The sequence below is a fragment of the Falco biarmicus genome, chromosome Z (assembly GCF_023638135.1).
Source record: "Falco biarmicus isolate bFalBia1 chromosome Z, bFalBia1.pri, whole genome shotgun sequence".
Lineage (NCBI taxonomy): Eukaryota > Metazoa > Chordata > Aves > Falconiformes > Falconidae > Falco > Falco biarmicus.
In genome coordinates this window covers 37417614-37432516 of record NC_079311.1, presented here as the reverse complement: position 1 = coordinate 37432516, position 14903 = coordinate 37417614, and the positions used below count along the sequence as shown (strand labels likewise).

The 14903-nt window shown below is 41.1% G+C and overlaps 1 protein-coding gene across 4 annotated transcripts in view; it reads left to right on the top strand.

Moving 5' to 3' along the window:
* The first annotated feature begins 1302 nt into the window (after positions 1-1302).
* The window catches only part of SYK (spleen associated tyrosine kinase), a 54746-nt gene continuing 41145 nt past the window's right edge, over positions 1303-14903 (top strand). For 2 of the 4 annotated variants that reach the window (XM_056324636.1, XM_056324633.1), the window contains exon 1: positions 1304-1631. The gene's annotated coding sequence lies outside the window, so the exon portion shown is untranslated. Of the gene's footprint in view, positions 1632-8266; positions 8474-14903 lie in introns of all 4 variants that reach the window. The other 2 variants (XM_056324635.1, XM_056324634.1) reach the window with 2 other exon arrangements.

Sequence of the window (14903 nt, the reverse complement as noted above, 5' to 3'; positions counted from 1 at the left end):
AATTACTAGTATGTTAACAATATTGTTTCAGCCAAAATCAAAGACACAGCACCACACTGTCTGCTATGAAGAAAGTTAATTCCACCCCAGGCAGGTCCAGCACAATTGCTCATGTACAATTTAAAGCCATGCAGTACTGATGATTTTTTCACCAATTGAAGATAAGAATTCTCCTTAAAAACCAGTTCATAGTCCAATAATGATTTTCCAAAAGCTATTTCCTATAGATTATGCTCTGTTCACACTTGTATATTGATACGAAAAGAACTGTGCCATCAAAAGACGTCAAATAATTAGGTTTTCTAACTTTTTTTTTTTCCCTAACACGTAGTCAGTGCCAATAAGAAATGCATGGCCACTACAGCAATTACCAAAACTCAGCAATTACCAAAACTCTCACTGAAATGGACCAGAACCAGAGCCCTTTTTACCTGGTATGAAATAATGAGAGTTTTGTACCTCGGTGGCTCTATTAACTCTAAGGGGTGTGCGGTCCATTCTGCCATGAGGAAAGAGAACCAGGTTTTTACCATTGAAAACAGCAGCTGTACCGCACATTAGTGCTAACACTGAGTTATTACGGGGAAGAAGGAAGTGGACTTTACCTCCAGCTAGCACTGCCCATCACGGGACACGATGTCATGTCATGCAGCACAGCCACAGCTGCAGGAGACCTGCCTCGGCTGAGGCGCCTCGTGCCACTCATCAGCCACGAGCACAGCGTGGCCACTGGCAAGAGCAGCGCGTTGCGGTGTGGTACCTGCCAAAGGGTGGTTGCCACCTTTTGGCTGTTTGGGGGCATCTGTGGCGGGATTTAATTCCCTGTCACACCGTGTGCTGAGGAGGCCTTGGAGAGGGTCTTTCCTTCAGCTCAGTGTCTGGGCACAGTGGAGTCTCCTCCACACCTGGAACTGCTACAAAAGGATTTTTGATTGAGATGGGGGGGGGGGGGGGGAGTGTCGAGTGAAAAGTAACTGGGAGATACTGTGGTGTGGTAGGCCCCTGTGTTGCTCCAGAAGGAAACCCCCTAAAGGGTCGTTTTCTGACCAAAGTATGAAGTACCGACAGACAGAACTTCCAGTAGACACCGAGAGCGCACATACTCCTGAAGGGAAGCCCACACCCGACACATTTTGACCCCCCTTCCCAAGCGTCCACCTTACACGGCTGCCCGCTGGGCAACGCCGCTTGCACGGGGGACCCGCGGCAGGGCGCCAAGGACGGCCGCGCCACACGGTCCCGAGCAGCCCCACGCCCCGGGGCCCGGCGGAGACGGGCCCTCCTCGCCGCCGGGAGAAGCGACACGGGAGGGGCCGCGGGCTGCGGCCGGGCGCTCTCCCGCCGCCCGAGGGACGGGTCGGGGGCGCGGTGGCTGCGCCCGCTGCGGAGGCGGGAGCGCGCCGACACCCCGTTGAGGAAGTGGCCGCCGCTGCGAGAGAAAACGAGGAAGCGGCGGCACCGGCGGGCGCTACGCGCGGGTCCCGCCCCGCTCCCGGCCGTACCCTGACCCGGCCCGGCCCGGCCCGGGCGCCCGAGGGCCGACGCCCCCCCGGTTCCCTCCGGGCTGCAGCGGCAGGAGCCGCCGGGCGGCGAGTGGCAGCGGCGCGGTGCGGAGCGACCCGCGGGGAGCGGTGAGTAGCGGCGCTCGGCCGCCGGCACGGGGGCCCCGCCGACCGCTGGCCCGTCGCCGCCGCCCCGTCCTCGGCCGCGCTGCGCCGTGCGGCGGCGGGGCCGGGGTCGGGCGGCGCGGGGCGGACGGCGGAATCCGCAGGGTCACCGGCGCTGCGGAGCGCTCGGCATCTCCGGAGGGAAGGGTGGAGAGGCGCGGGGCGGCGGGAGCGCCGTACGGAGCGGTGGCAGAGCGGCGGCGCGCGTGTCGCGGCGGGGCTCGCGTGTCGCGGCGGGGCTCGCGTGTCGCGGCAGCAGCGCCAGGCTAGGAACGCACCCGCTTGAAAGCGAGCGTGAAACCGTCCCGTATTACAGTGTTTCTGAACATAAATACCACTGGCCCAGCGTCTGAGAAACCTAAATCTGGAACTTGGATACTAAAATGCACATTTCGTTATGTCTTTATACATCATTGTCGTGGTCGCTTTTGAACAAAGCCAAGCGTACACGAAAGTGGAGCTTCTGTCTGAATGGTGCATAGTCTGTCAAGGATTTGATGCCTGTCAAAGTGTCTTTAAAAATATGTTTCTTGCTTATCAAACTTCCCTATTTTGTTTCCAAGAAAACAACTGTAGTGTGTTAACCAGAAGTGCTGAGACTAGTTGAACACTACGAGCCTGACGCCAGAGTCAATTGCTCTTAATTTCATGTGTTCTGCCAGCATATTCAGTTTTCTTCTTCAGCGCGGTACTGCACAAGCCTTGTGTTGTAGTTGGCCGGATTAGTGTGAAGGGATGTTATCTTGGACAAAGGTAATAAATGCTTTTGTTAGGTGATACTGACTCCGGTAGAAGAGCTGCAAGCAGAGTCCCAGTCTGTCCACATTACATGATACATTGTAAAGTACTTCAATTTTAAAACAAAATAATTCCTTTTAAGGGAATTCACTGTTCATAATTTATTTTTTTTTAATGTTCTTTTCTGTTAGGCTTCTTTCACGCTGTTGTTTTTTTCCCACAGAAGCTTTGGTCCCCTGAGCCCTTGGGTTGAATCTGCAGCCTAATCCATGGGCACAGCCATCCGGTACTGAGCTAGTATCGGCTTGCAGTGCTGTGTATTTTTGCAGTCTTGAAGGCCATAAACTATAGCAGCGTAGAATATATTCAGGCAGTCCACTTAGAGGAACTGCGACTTCTTTTTTTTTTTTTTTCTTCATCCCTCTGTTGAGCATTGAGTGATAAACAGACAAATAAGGAAGTTTGAATGTTCTTTATATTCTGACAGTTATCCTGTGGGGGAGAAAGATTATAGTGTGGTGAAAACAAAATAGTTTGAATTAAAGGTTTTGTAATCAGCTAGGATGCTCAAAAATGGCGGAAATAGATAAAAGTAAGTAATTGCTTCCATCTTCACATTCAGTTGGGGTGACGGCAAAATCCCAGAGAAATGTGGTTGAAGTGTTCTGGTTTTGTTTCTGTTAAAGAAAATATTAACACTCTGTGTAAGCAAAGGTGAACTGTGCAGCTCACCCATTTGCATGTGATGCAAGAGCAGAATTTGAAGTCACAGGAAGACAAAAACTGAATTTATTTTTAGAAGCAGCTAGTGGGTTATGTTGAGTGCAAAATAACATTTCTGAAGACCAATGATAAAATTATAAACCGGACTTGAGCACCTCTGAAGATACTGATGACAAAAAAAAAAAAAAAAAAGGTAGGGACTTTTCCTCAGTCTCCCATCCTTTCTTTTGGTTCTGTTGTGCCAGAGGCACTGGATGTGGGAGAGGTCACTTCTGAAATGTATATTGTATTCAGAGGTCATGGTCTCACAGTCATAACACTTTTTTGCAAATTACACTTCTTTTTTCCTCCCTAATATTTGCACCACTTTACAAAGAAACATTATTAATTTCTGTAGTTTAGTTTAAGCCCTTTGATCACTCTGTGAGAAAAAGAAGCTGTGAGCTTTGCAAGATTTTTCCCTATTTTTGTATACAGTAGAAAATAGTACAACACACAATTACTAATATTAGTTTTGGGCATAGTAAAAAATAATTTGAACACAAAGTTGTCGGTTAGTGTTTGCATTTTCCTCCTTTAAGGTTTCAGGAGCAAGGCTGTATAGTTGATATAGCATTAAATTTCATGACACAGGGTAATGTAGAGGCATACAGCTAGGCAGAAGAAAACCTTTTGCCACTGACTTCTGCATTGTTTGTCAGAGTGAGTAATGGGAAAACATCAGCATTGCAAGTGCAAGAAGTGTGAAGGAGCTTGTATGCTCCTGCATCAAAAGAAATGATTCCAGCATTCCAGCGTTTATTGTGGGTAAGAATAATTCATAAATATTCATAATGTTTGACAGAAAATATTACCTGCCTCAAAGAAATAAAATAAAAATTTGTAGTTTGTCTTTACATTGCAAAGTTAAAATTAGGTCAAAACTTCCTGTAGATACGATGACTAAATGGCCACTTCTTTAAACACGGTTGTTGTAAAAAGGAAAGAAAGGGAGAAAATACAGAGAAAACACAGGCAGGAAGTGTTAGAGTAGAATGTGTACTAAAGAAATGGGCATACATTTGCCTAAATATTTTAATATCATAAAGTTTTTTTTTAAAAAAGCACTTTTTTTTTAAGTACTTAAAAATCTTTATCGTAAGCAACAGATTCAGTAAAATGAGTAAAAGAACCAGGGTTCATCAGTTAATATTAGTTAATACATTAGCCACAGCCCACCCCTACCATCTGGGATAGTCTTTCTCTTGCTTCCCCGCCCCCCCCTCCCCCCCCCCCCCCCCCCCCCCCCCCCCGCCTTGGAATAAAGTAATTATGTAAGTGAGAAAAGGAGAAAAACTTAAAACTTTCTGAGACCGTGGAGTCTAGAACACATAGAAGCCAGAGTGTACTGTCTCTTAGCTAAAGCCAGTGTGACTGAGAGCATCTGTGGGATGCTAGAGCTAAAATGCTAAGATGCGTGCTGCTGCTGACCACTGAGTGTGCAGTTTTGCTTTTACAAATTCTAGTGCCCATTTCAAAATTGGCTTTACAAATTTCAAAGGAACAAAGCTCAGTTTACAACAAAGTCTTATTGTTTTTTAAAAACTAGTTTTATTGATTTTTTGGTAGGGTTGCCTGAAAAGTGGATTACTTAATCTAGATTTGAAAACTGAGGCTAGAAACCTTCTGTAAAGGAAGGGTTTTTTCCTCCCAAACTCCTTTAAAATGAGAAAAACTTAAACTGAAAAATCCTTTTTGTCATTTTGTTTAGACAGAACACAGAAAAGGAAGCTAGTAAGTGTACTAAGCAGTTGTTCATGGATAAATTACTACTCTGGGAAACTCAGGCCAAATTTGATAACTTGAATCATGAAAGCAAGTTCAGTTTATGCAAAAAAACAAAACTAAGATTTTGAAAAGGTGAAAATCTCCAATATCTGAAATATGGCGAATGTAAGTAAAGGAAGTAGCATTAATGTAGTAATCTTTGACATAAGGTGTTAAATTTCACTACTGCATTTCAAAGAATATATATGAATTCCAGAGTATTTTGCTCAAAAGTTAGTAAAGCAAGCAGGATGCTTAAATAAGGATTATTTTTGTAAATCAGATAAATGGGATTAGCTATCTTTTGAACCAGTGAACCATCTTGCAAGTTTCTGAGAACGATGACTTATTTAAAATGAGTATCAAGAGGCTGCTCTGAACCGTTCTGGTCATGCATGCAGCCGGAAACCCCAGAATCAAAGTGGGCATCAGCAGAGGCTCCAAGTAACTATTCTGTCCTCAGTTATGTGCAGTTGGTAAGAAATCTGCTGCCCCAGGTGAGCTGAATGGCTGCATGACAGTCTTCATCCAGTGGATATAACAAAGATCAGGCACTCCTATGCATAGAAGCTCAGGAAAAAATCCAGTAAGGGACGAGTGAACTCAAACCCACTGGACATGTTTTCTGCAAAGGGTGCAGAGCTGCATTCACGTGGAAGCAGTGGTGTACTGAGGGAGTGATGTTGCTAGTATGAAATCCTGTTGCCTCTGACTCACAAGTTTCATCAAATGTAGGCAGCTTGTTGATATCCTGGTGTAGCAACTATCTGTAGCAACAATTACCAATGGACAATTTAGCAATGTAACTGTTGATGCTATGCAAAGAACAGCACAACATGAGAAAGAAAAAAAAAAAAAACCAAAAAAAAAGCTATTTTTTTTTCCAGCCTGGCAGTTTGTCATGCAAGAGCTAGGGAAATTCTGCCTATTGGCCCAGAACGTGCTGAAGCCAGGTGCATCCTCTCTCTGCCCAGAGTGATAAACGGGCCTTATCAAGAATATTTCACTGGTCCAGGTGTTGCAAATAGGCTTCCTCTGCAGGAGGGGAGGAAAAGGGTCATGCCTCTCTCTGCATAGCATTTCTTGAACATTCTCATGCTTTACGTGAGAGGTGAGGTTAGAGTTAGTGTAAGTGGTCATTTGCTGGCTAAAAGGGGTTGCTGCTTGCTAAGACTATTTGATTCACTCTTTATGGCAGTGAAAAGTAAGCTTTAGCTGTGCTGCTTGTTCTGAGGGTATAGGGTGGTATGGGGAGAGGATGCAGACTCAATCTTTTCTGGACTGCTGATTCACTGATGTATTAATTGGTATGAGGAGGTTTTTTGCTATGCAGTCTGCCTTTCTGATGTACATGTCCTCACCAAAGCTAGTCAGGAAGAGCTAACTATACTGCTGGAGGATAATATTTTTGGAGAGAAGTCTTCCTTTGATCTGGCTCCTAATTAACAAAACTATTATGCAGATTTTAGGGAACTAGTCCTTAATGTTGGCAGTCTGGCTGTATGAACTAGTATCACATCTTCCTTTCAAAAAAATAAAATAAAAATGCTTGTCCTTTCTTTCATACTTCTGTGGCTGTGAACTTTTTCTGAGTGTAACTACCAGTAAGAGATGAGCCATTGTCAGTTACAGTACCTCTGTAGCAGAACATTAACCCTGCTATATGCCCCTACCAGGAGCTTTTCAAAGAAAGAAGTAACATGCCAGGGTTTTTATAGACTCTAGAAAATGGCACTGAGAACTCTCGATCAGTTTTGTAGAAACTTGCCTGTTCTAGAAGTACAAAAATCAAATTATTTTTGTTCCTGCAATAACTTCTCTGCTTTATGTAAAGGAGGGTACTGTAGACTACTTGAGATGACAGGTAATCTTGGTCTGAAAGGGGAACCTGCCTAATATTGCCACTCCAGCTCACAATGAGGCCAGTCCATTGAGGCATCCATCCACTAACGGGTTTTAGTGATCCTGGAGACAGAGCAATCAATACATTTCAGAGAAATTAATGACGTCTAATGGGATCCAAATAGTCTTGATTTGTTGTTCACTTAACAGTATGCAATTGCTGACATTCATGGCTGAAAACCTGAGGTTGTTATCTACAGTTGTAGTGTCCAGACCAGGAACTAAGTAGAGACAGACAAAGCTGCAGAAAGAAGGGAAGTTCATACCTTTGTAATAGCTTTGGAAATGTCATCCTGCAACAACTAAACAACTAGTTTAAAATAAAAAGAAAAGTTAAAAGAAAGATACTTATTTGAACCAAAAAGGCAAGCATGTCTTTTGAGTCTGCCCGCTAGTAAAACCAGAGTGGTGTTTATCCTGAATTTTGAATGAAATATTTATTTTAGTCCTGTGATGGCTTTCAAACTTTGATACTGCTGCAATAATGTTCAGTTTCTGCTGGGATATCTTTTATTTTCAAGCTGGAGCTATTACTTTTCTTTCATCTTTTGTTTGATAGTAGTGACTTCTAGAACTGATAGTGCTTTAGTTCTGAGAGATGTCTTGTTTACCAGAGATTTTGCTAAAAATCTCACAAGGAATGAACAACAAAGTTATGGATTGTGCATCTGTCCACACTTTGGGCCCGATCTTTCTAGATCTTTCTCAGTTCTCATGGTAATAAAAATCCACAGTATCCAACTGTGGTAGTCAGGGCTGCATTTTTTTGTTTTTTGTGTGTTTGGAAATTGGGCAGATGTTCCAGGTTTTGCTTTCCTGGAAAAGAACATTTTGGTTCAACTTTGGTGTTGGTATGTCATTCTGGTAGATCTCCTTCTTCTGTCAACTTCTTTCTGAGGTGTGAAAAACAATTGACAGTAATGAACCTTGAGAAAAAGATTTTGGGCATTTTTTTGTGAAAGTTTAGTGATAGTTTGGTGTGTCTTTTTTTTACTGAGCTATCTTGTCCATAAGCATTTTGTTATAGCTATGTCTGTAAAGTCTTCTGTAAAAATAAGATTATATCCCACCTGGAAACAGGCTGTACTGATATGCTTAAAGTCATTGTATCTTTGAACCTGAAAAAACCAGGCTACTGTGTAGGCAGTTCCATCTATTTTTAGTGATTGTCCTTGCAGGTAGGCTGATAGTGGTTTTGGTTTGGTCTTCACATGTTTTCACTGACTTTCATAGTAGAGTCTCTGCAGTACATAGAAGAGTTTTACTTTTTACTGTATTTCTGGAAAGGCACTAAACTTGGAATAAAACCAGGAAGAAATGTTATGTAACTCAGCTCAGTAATTCCTGAAGTATTCAGAGGTAGCTGTGGGCTCCTTGAGAAAGACTTCTGTATGTGCACCCCAACCCAAACTTTTTTTTTTTTTTTTTAGTCTGCATTAGGAAGAATCAGTTATCTCTGTACTCGGTTGTCACTGCAGAGCCCACAGCTGGTGTTGAAGGTCTGTCTCTGCTCAAAGAACTTGGTTCAACCTTGTCACAGTGGGAAAATGGGAGAGTAGGGATGGGTCTGCCTGGAATAACTTGAGTGCTTTCCTTCAGATGCTCGCCTATCCACAGTGCTTCCACTGTTTTGTACGGTAGGTACTGATCGCAGTGCAGCACTTTGCCAAAAAGGCAGCAGACTTCCACAGAAACAATGCCATCTGTTTTAAGACAGAAATGTTTGCTTTGACAAGAGACATCTTTAGCCAGGGGCAATAGTTGCATATGTGACAGTATAAGAGTTGCCTGGAAAAGAAGGCAAGGCAGGGACTAGTAGAGGGTGAGGATGTGGAAGGAAGTGTTGATACTACTGTGTTGGTGTAATCTCTTTTTTTTTTCTCCCCGTTTTTCTTAAAAAATGTGAAAGTCATAGGGTTGCTACTCCCAGGGAAAGAATAACTCTAATCCATATATGCCTGGCTTTTTTTTTTTTTTGGCTTTTTTTTTTTCTTTTCACCCCTACCCCCAGTAGCCTTCTAAGCTTTTCAAAAGCTCAAAGCAGAAGAACCTTTTTAGTGGAAAACTATGACATGTGAAAAGATTACCAAAGGCAGGAGAGTCCCAAAAGGAAGGTGTTGCGGGAAACAATAGATTCCTAGCATCAGTGAAGAATGGTTTTTTTTAGTGCTCAGTGCTCCTCCATGATCTCAGTACAGAAACTTATATAGGAAACCACTGAATAACATGAACACTGTGCTGTTTTTTCTAAGCATCTGTTTGCCTTATAATAGTCAGTAATAGTATTGCCAGGTAAAGTAGTATTTCCTCTGGAAATATTTCAATAGCTAGAGTGCCTTCAGCAGTCTGATGATATCAGAATATCAGATGCAATTTAAGTAAGAGCATTTCTAGCACATTTCAGTGAAGATAAAAACATATGTCTAATTGTCTTCGGAACAGATAAAAATTACTCTGGGAACCAAATCCCAAGAACAATATTTCTGAAATAACTTTTTTTTTAAGCTAATAATAATTTCAGGTGTGCTTGTGATTTTGGTTTTTTTCCCAGTTCTTTGGATGAATAACTCTTTGATACAAGAGGGGAGATAAAAAAAATAAAGGGTTTAGGTTCCCTAAATCTAGTAGTTGAAGCACCAATACTACCTGTTCAGCAGGCATTTTTTAGTTCTAACATGGCCAAAATTCTGATGATTTACATGAACAAGGGCAACCATAGTTTTGTCTTAAGCTGAGAAAGGTGCTAGCAAGGCCACAAACTTTCAGAATCATGAGAACACGCAAAACCTGCAAGAGATTAGACAACTCCACAGGTGTTGCAGTGTTAATAGGTCTGGGCTGTGAACTCCCCATCAGAATATCTTCTGATCCCAAAGCTACCACATTCCCTATTTGTACCCAGACAGGCCTTAATTAAGCTACAGTTGTGTTAAAGTACTCATCAGCATACCCTAGCAGGAACACTCTAGTTATCCTAAAAGCAGTGCAAGAAATAAGAAATATCTAAAAGAAAATGCTTCTGAAACTGGACTGCTGCAAAGTAAAATATGGAACCTGGCACCCGAGACAGGTATGCCTGTTAAAAGTGCTAACAAGAGAGAGGTTAATGTTGAAGAAATAGTGAAAAAACAATTTGCTTAAAAACTAACAGATATGCTTTGTGTATCCATCAGCACTGGCCAGGAGTGTGTGTGGAACAACCGGTGAGCCTTTGGAGATGAAATAAGGCATGTCTTAGAGTGAAGTACTGGGAAAAAATAGTGCAGCATAACGCCTGGATCATCAGTAAAAGGATGCAGAGATCAGAGATGGCCATTTGATGATCGCGTGAGGAAAACTTCTCATGAAGTGGGAGGAAACACATGGAGAAGGAGGCCCAAGCATGAGTGATGGAAAGGTTGTGGTAGGCTGTAAGTTGGTTAGAGATGCAGTAGGTGAAGGCTGAGACATTCTGCCTTAGGCATCAGTATACAGCCAGGGCACTTCCCTGAGGAAGAGACATGTTGGTGATCCCCTGTGTAATACCTTTCCCTCTAAGACAGGACTACACACTTCCCTTTCAGTATAATGAACAGGACACTGTTTGGAGATGTCACTGTCTACAAAAGTTGTAAAAATCATGAGTGCTACCAGTTGAATTAAGTAAGATTGAATTAAGTAAGATTTCAGATTCTTTCAGTAGGTCGGAAAGTTCACCGTAGTGTCCCAATCAAAATCTAGTTTGTTGGAACAACTTGAGAAAATGGTATTCTGCTTCATTTCCTTCCCTAATGACTTACTTTTAAACGTATACTATGTTCTTCCTTTATTTCTGCATACTTTTCTCATAAAAATTCCTCTCCTAAAGTCTGGATAGAAATTAAATCTTCATGTTTATTCAGGAAGCTAAAGAAGACATTTAAAGGCAATCTGATGAATCAAATTAAGACCACCATTCAGGTGATTTTAAAGGTTATTTTAAAGGTGAAGAAATTAGAATAGAGCAAGTGCTTAAATCCATTTTGTTTGTTCAATTACTATAAAATTCTAAATATCTGTTTTATATGTGAGACAATAACTATAGTTTTATAATAACTCGATGGTAATTATATCAGATTTTACATCAGCTCAGAGTATACCAATTAGATTGTACTAAATCTGGAAAGTACCAGAATATTTACATGAATACTACATGAAGTCACTGTCAAATTTATAGGTCTAATTCTGTGCATGCTTAACTCCTTTCAGCTTTTAGCTGTGTTACACAAGGTGAATATGTAGAAAATAATATTAAAATGAAAAATTGTGGTGCTATTCACATTAGCACACTTGATTCCAAGAGTTCTAATTATCAGGAATTTTAGGGAAAAAATGCATATTCAGATCGTTCTAATATTTTTTTTTCCTGTTTATGACCAGAGAAGTGTTGAAGTCACAAGTTGTGTGTGTATTTTCAGAATTCTGTGCTGTGCAGTGAGCCTTTCTTATGCTTTTTGCATGCAAAAGACACTTGCTCTAAAATTTTCTTTACTTTCATACATTGCTCAGAGACTACTACTTTGAAAAACAAGAGAAAGGGAAAAAATAGTTGTTCGAATAAAGAGCTTATGTTGACCACTGTTTCACCACTACCTGCGTTTTGATCTTTCGCCACACTTCAGTCCTTTTACTTATTAAATAGTTGGACAAGTAAACTAATCAATCAGCTGCCCTTGGGTCTTCTTCCACATTCCTGTTTCATCTTTGAAGGAAGATTCATACTCCTCTTTATAATTTCTTCTGTTAGTCAAGATCAGTACCTCAGTAACACTATGCTCACTTTTGAGCATATGAAACCTTTCAATAAAACAATTATTCTACCTTTATCCTTGTCTAAATATAAGAGATGAAAGAGGAGCTAGCTAAGGGTAGCAGTATGATCAGCATAGATTCTTTCCAGGTTACTTTTCCCAAGTTTTTCTCCTCTGTTTTGTAAGAATGTTACGCTTCCCTGCATGCATAAAATGTGTGAGATACTAAACTTTTGAATTATGTCTGGAGTACTCACTGTCTGCAACACTGATGAGGAAGCTACCTGAGGGGAAGTGTGTACCTAATTTTCCTATGCATTTGCATAGGTTTTTTTCCTTTCATGTAAGATAACCATGATATTTGATTGCATTTGTAGCTTCCTTAAAAGTCAAATTTAATGGCTATGGGGAGAGTTGCACTTTAGACTTTATTTTACTGTTATACTCAAGTGCCTGTCTCAGGTAACCAGCCACACTTCCTCCAGCCATCTCAAGGGTAAAGCCTTACATTCAGCCCTTTGGGGACCTAATCTCCATCTTACAGCCTCACATTTGTAACTGTGCTGACTTGACAAGCCGAGCGTTATTTGTCCCCTGGAGGAATTGAGAGGAGAAAAGTGTGACTCCAAATACATTTTCTTCTACTCTGTTATTGATTCTAGAAGGGTATAAAACTCCTGAAAGGAAAGCAAGATTTTGAAAGTCCAACCAAAGAGAACAGCCATCTCAAACTCAGAAATTCTTCCAAAATAGAGAAGTTTTTAACCATCATCTAATGTTCTACAGGTATATTAACTCCTTGTGTATTGATGGGACACTACATCAGTCTGACCATATCCTAATGTTGCTGCGTACTGAATATTCATATATTAGATGTGGTGGAGAAACCTTGTCCAAAATCCATCAACATTAACCTGTTTTTCAAAAGTAAATCAACTCTTTGTTGTCTGAAACTTTTATAAATAAATTGTGTGTGAAATCTAAGAGATCATAAGGATCCTGCTGCTGTTCTTCCAGTGATAACTGAGATACATTGTCCATATTTTATAAACTTTTTATAGCATGGACTTTCTCATCTGTATAAATTCAAGCTCCAAATGAGTCTTCAACAAATACCAGTGAAACGGAGTGAATGCTGTATCTCAAGAGCATTATTTAGGACAATAGAACATTTGCCTGTACTCTGAGTCTTGGAAATAGACATGTAGCATACCTAAGAGACTGTCTTCTTGGTTACCATCAGATAGATGCTTAGAGCAGCCAGAATCCAGAGACCACGTTTATGTTGTTCTCATTACAATGATATGTGAGTAACTCTAATTTAGGGCACAGGAAGCATGACTAAACATACAAAGTGTTACTTTTTCTCCCACATTTTGCCCCAACTGAGAACCACACAGCACATGTTGATAGGCTTCTGGGAGCTGGAGTGACTGTACTTTTATGTGTTTACCTTTTGAGAGGTCAGTTTGTAGGTATGATATGCCAAATCAAAGAAATCAGTCTTGCACCGGAAAACTCCTTTTTACTGCTCTTTCATTCACAGTGTTGGTTAAAGTTTCTACCAGGAAAACTTTAATCTCCTTATAGAGAGGTCTGTTGTGCCAAAAGTGCATTATTGGCCACAGTCTTCATCTCAGAAAAAAGTCTTTATGATTCCCTTAGCTCAGAGCATCAAGCACCATAAAAAGGAGATGTATTTTGATGCTTTGTTGTGTCTGAATTTTACAAAAGAATGATGACTTCTTGAACAAATGTTCTGGGCAATTCAGGGGATATCGTAGGCAATTTGATTCTGCAGCTATGCAAGTTGCTGCGGCCAAGTAATTATCTCTGCTGGAATGAAGTCTTTTCACAAACTGGAGGAAGTGGTGTGTATTGCCCATGGCTGCTGCTAGCAGAGGTCATACTGTCAATAAGGAATCCAAGATGTCTAAATACAGACCAGTCACAGACACCTACTTCTTACTGCTCAAGACTCTACCATATGTATCATTCATTCAGAATGTTTTTATCTGCCCATCTGTGCCATTGTCCTGCTGGGGACCAGAGTCTGCTTTGGCTTTTGTGGTATTTCTTGGGCTTGAGAGAATTCTGAATTTGTTGTGAACTGCTAGATAACATTTAAACTATTTTTGCCTGTTTTTCTAAAGAAAAGGGCTCATTCAGTCACCATCCTGTCATGCTCTCCCTGACAGCTTTTTAAGTTTGGCCTAACTTCTCGGAGGAGACAGTCTGATGGATAGTCTTATCAATCATTTACAGGAATGAATAAATAAATGTGCCCAAAGGAGAACAAGCCAGCACAGCACCTCCACTGCATGAAAGCATGAGCTCAAAATGTGCCCATTTTTTCTAAGCCTGCAATCTAAATATGTAGCTGCAGCATGTGTTTCCCTGATACCCAGTAGTTAATGTACAAGGAGGAAGTTGAGGGTACTTGAGTTGGCGCTTATGAGAATTTTGGAAGATGGAGCAAGTGTAAGTCTAAAAGGAGGAGTCTGGGTTATTGCTTGAAGGCTGTAGTGTATGAATTCATAGGAAGCCAGGCCTTGTTCATGAAACAATTTGCTGTTTTAAGGAGAGCCCTGCACACTGTTTGTTAGTTGGAGTTCAAGATGAAAAGAAAAAGGGGATTGAAAGGAAAAATAGTTTTTCTTTTTCTGCAAGATTCTAGACAGAGCCTTCTTCCAAAAACTGGGTCTGATGGAGCAGTGCAACTTATCAGCAAAGAATGGTTGAACCACTTGGCCAAGGTGTCTACCCCTGTGCTGACATGGAGCTGAGTAACTGTGCCTTGCATATTTGCCAACAGGGCTGATACTTTTTCAGGATGAAGGAGTTTGGTTTTATGTCAGAGAGTGTGAAGAAGTGGACAGAACTCAATCTTTCTTTAGATAACTATACAGATTTCATCTCAATGGCTTTCACAGCAGTCAATATCTTTGGGGAATATTAATTAAACCCTTTTAAAAAATCTCTTATTTCTATTTCTTTGCCACATTTAAATACAACTTTAACTACTTAAAACTAGGTCACTCAATAAGAAGCAAAAAGCCCTTAAAAGAAAGGTCTTTAGCAGCAGTTAAATTTATGTATTTTATTTCAGCAGCACTATACTTGTGTGCAGAGATGGCATTTCCGAGTGCCTTGTTTTAGTTAAGTTCTGATTCAAACCCACAAACTCTAATTGCATTAACAAAGCTAACTATTGAATCTAGGCATAATATCCATAACTTGTCTGGTAGAAAAGAATGTATAAAGACTAAATTTGTCAAAACTTTCACTTGCAGAGTTA